Source organism: Ranitomeya variabilis, chromosome 1 (genome assembly GCF_051348905.1).
Source record: "Ranitomeya variabilis isolate aRanVar5 chromosome 1, aRanVar5.hap1, whole genome shotgun sequence".
NCBI classification, from domain to species: domain Eukaryota; kingdom Metazoa; phylum Chordata; class Amphibia; order Anura; family Dendrobatidae; genus Ranitomeya; species Ranitomeya variabilis.
The window spans coordinates 643,939,660-643,943,760 of NC_135232.1; the positions used below are offsets into that span (position 1 = coordinate 643,939,660).

The 4,101-nt window shown below is 47.2% G+C and overlaps 1 long non-coding RNA gene across 1 annotated transcript; it reads right to left on the reverse strand.

Annotated features, from left to right (window-relative positions):
* Positions 1 to 516: 516 nt before the first annotated feature.
* On the reverse strand, positions 517 to 3,800 carry LOC143815091 (uncharacterized). Its single transcript, XR_013223676.1, has 3 exons — positions 3,736 to 3,800; positions 976 to 1,024; positions 517 to 894 (listed from the first exon to the last, which is right to left on the reverse strand). It is a non-coding gene; the product is annotated as an uncharacterized LOC143815091 (long non-coding RNA).
* Between the last annotated feature and the right edge of the window lie 301 nt (positions 3,801 to 4,101).

Genomic DNA, 4,101 nt, shown 5'->3' on the forward strand with positions numbered 1-4,101 from the left:
ACATCACTTCTCCCCTGAAAGGATAATGACATCACTGCGACGACCAGGACACTGGGGCGCCGCAATTCCTGAAGCACTGTTGCACAAAGTGGCAGTGGAGGCATATGAAAAAGGAGCTCATTTCAGTGGCTGCAGAAATTAGTTTACCACCCCTTAGTAAAAATGGAAGTCGAAGAAGTATGTCAACTCTGTAGGAGCTGCAAATTGTTTAAGCCCCTAGAGCAGAGGGCCCCCACGCAAAAAATTGTGACCTAGGCCCCACTGGAAGTCTTGATGATAGACTATTTGATGATTGGTCCAGCCCATCAAGGATACAAACACTGCTTGGTGATGATGGATCATTTCACCAAATTTGCCGTTGTGACTACAACTCTAGATAAGACTGCAGAATCAGCGGCCTATGCCATCTGTAAGATCTTTATTCAAATGTACAGTTGTCCGAAGAGAATACACTCGGATCAGGGGGCCTGTTTTCTGGGACAAGTAATGGAGAAACTGCATCGTATGTACCAAATTGGGAAGTCTCGGACAATGCCCTACCATCCTCAGGGCAATGGAGCATGTGAACGATTTAACCAGACTCTCATTCAGATGTTGAGAACATTGGAGGAAGACCGTAAGGTGCGTTGGGCTGAATTTGTGGCAGAACTGGTGTGGGTGTACAATAACCGGGTACATCGCACCACAGGGTACACCCCTTACACCCTGCTCTTCGGCAGACCAGGCAAAGAAATCACAGAGCTGGAACTGGACCCAGGGGAGGACTACCCATGGACGGGGGTGTATACTTGAGTACGTGAATATAGCCATCGACTGCAAACGTTACATCGCTTGGTGCAGACCCGGTTCCAGGAGTTGGAGCATTCTCAGGTGACTCCTCTACGAGGGACAGCTCTACAAGCCGGAGACTGGGTGTTAGTAAGAGAGAAATGTCCTTGAGATAAGCTTGACTATCGATGGGAGAAGACCACCTACCGGATGAAGCGGCGAGTCAACCCTGAGGGACCCATCTACGAAGTCCAGCCTGAGGGAGAAGAAAATACCTCTACTCGCACGGTACACAGAAACATGCTTCACCCCTGCGTATCCAGGGACCCAGTCTTAGAGGAAGTGGAAAAACCCAGCATCACTGAGAGCCTACCCTTAAGGCTGAGTCACACATAACGATATCGTTAACGATATCGTTGCAACGTCACGCTTTTAGTGACGTAGCAACGATCCCGCTAACGATCTCGTTATGTGTGACAGCAACCAACGATCAGGCCCCTGCTGGGAGATCGTTGGTCGATGGCAATGATCAGGACCTTTTTTTGGTCGCTGATCACCCGCTGTCATCGCTGGATCGGCGTGTGTGACGCCGATCCAGCAATGTGTTCACTTGTAACCAGGGTAAATATCGGGTTACTAAGCGCAGGGCCGCGCTTAGTAACCCGTTATTTACCCTGGTTACCATTGTAAAAGTTAAAAAAAAAACCAGTACATACTCATATTCTGATGTCTGTCACGTCCCCCGGCGTCCACAGGGTTAAAACTGCTTTCGGCAAGAGCGCTGTTAATGCACGCGCTGCTGCCAAGAGCTACCCTGCACTGAATGTGTCAGCGCCGGCCGTAAAGCAGAGCACAGCGGTGACGTCACCGCTGTTACTGCCGGCGCTGACACATTCAGTGCAGGGAAGCTCTCGGCAGCAGTGCGTGCATTAACAGCGCTCTTGCCGAAAGCAGTTTTAACCCTGTGGACGCCGGGGGACGTGATAGACATCAGAATGTGAGTATGTAGTGTTTTTTTTTTTTACTTTTACAATGGTAACCAGGGTAAATATCGGGTTACTAAGCGCAGCCCTGCACTTAGTAACCCGATGTTTACCCTGGTTACCCGGGTGCTGCAGGGGGACTTCGGCATCGTTGAAGACAGTTTCAACGATGCCGAAGTCGTTCCCGTGATCGTTGGTCACTGGAGAGAGCTGTCTGTGTGACAGCTCCCCAGCGACCACACAACGACTTACCAACGATCACGGCCAGGTCGTATCGCTGGTCGTGATCGTTGGTAAGTCGTTTAGTGTAACGGTACCTTTAGTCTATAGCGACTGTGAAGAAGAAAAATATCCAAAGCTACTGCAAGTGGGGCCGGAAGAAGAAAGACTATCTGAGACCCCTGGGACTCCTGAGATTCCTGACATGGCTGTTCTACCCAATCTGGGTACGTCCTGCCCCTGTCAGGCCAACCTGAATCCACTACTCAACTGGATTCGGAATATCCTATCCCCTACACCTGATTACCCTGAGTTCCAAACCCCTTGTTCATTTATGCTGTTTCTTATATTTTCTCCCTGCGAGGAGTATATCTGTTAAAGTAACCCCCATATTAACCCTTGCTCTGCCTCCAACCCATTACTGCATCTTGCAACCTGCTTACATGTACATGAGATTTCTGAAATCTTATAGACTTTGCTGGTACTGTAAAATGCAGCTGAAAATTTGCATTTAAAAATTTCATTAAGAAAACACTGCAAAAACGCCTAGTGGGTAGTGTTGAGCATTCCGATACCGCAAGTATCGGCCGATACCCGATACTTGCGGTATCGGAATTCCGATACCGAGTTCCGATACTTTTGTGATATCGGGAATCGGTATCGGAACCATATTAATGTGTAAAATAAAGAATTAAAATAAAAAATATGGATATACTCACCTCCCGGCGGCCCCTGGATCTTACCGCTGTAACCGGGAGCCTCCGTTCCTAAGAATGAGCGCGTGAAGGGCCTTCGATGATGCGCTCATGTGACCGCTCACGCGACCAATCACAAGCCGCGACATCTTCGCAGGTCCTTCACGCACTCATTCTTAGGAACGGAGGCTCCCGGTTACGGCGGTAAGGTCCAGGGGCCGCCGGAGAGGTGAGTATATGGATATATATATATATATATGGATATACTCACCTCTCCGGTGGCCCCTGGACGTTACCGCCGTAACCGGGAGCCTCCGTTCCTAAGAATGAGCGCGTGAAGGACCTGCGATGACGTCGCGGCTTGTGATTGGTCGCGTGAGCGGTCACATGAGCGCTCACGCGACCAATCAGAAGCCGCGACGTCACCGAAGGCCCTTCACGCGCTCATTCTTAGGAACGGAGGCTCCCGGTTACATCGGTAAAGTCCAGGGGCCACCGGAGAGGTGAGTATATCCATATTTTTTATTTTAATTCTTTATTTTACACATGAATATGGATCCCAGGGCCTGAAGGAGAGTTTCCTCTCCTTCAGACCCTGGGAACCATTCCGATACTTTGCGCCCCATTGAAATGCATTGGTATCGGGTATCGGCGAGATCTGATATTTTAACGGTATCGGACGATACTATCCGATACCGATACCAATGCATATCGGAAGGTATCGCTCAACACTACTAGTGGGAACTTAGCCTAAATAAGCTTTATTTAAAACCAAAAAACAAAGCAAACAAAAACAACTTTTGATCCACTCTGCTGTAAATCCACGCATTGTTGTTAGAACAATAGGTCAACTATAATGTTGATAGAAATCTCTACGAGCTGGCAAAGCAAATGTTCCTATCACATAGTATTAATAGCAATGATATAAAAGCTATGCTATCTTCTCCCCCAACACAGAGTATGCAGGAGGGATTTATATCGCTACACAACTTCTTTTCACAAGAACCATTTAACCCACAGAATATCATAAAGATTGTAGATTAGATTTTGTGGCACTGGTGCTTACTCACCACATAGAAATACAGATAATGTTGGCAATCCCTTCAAACATATTCTGCATTTTTTCCTTTTAGCTAAAAAGATAAATGCAATGAAAAGTTACAGTTGCTCAAAAATGAACCCAAATATACTTTATTATAAAAATGTTCAGGAGCAAATATTGGTGCAATGTCTGTCACTTCTAGCTAAAGTCCCGCATCCGGCCATATTACATGTCAGTCTTGTGCATATCGGCAATGAGATGCCCATTCTGTACTTGCATACCACCCATATTTATACATTATAGTCTACAAAAAAAGGCTGTTTGACAACGGTAGTTCCTAAACAACTTTATGCCAGGAAACCTCAAACCACCTACTGACCTCACCAAGAAGCTA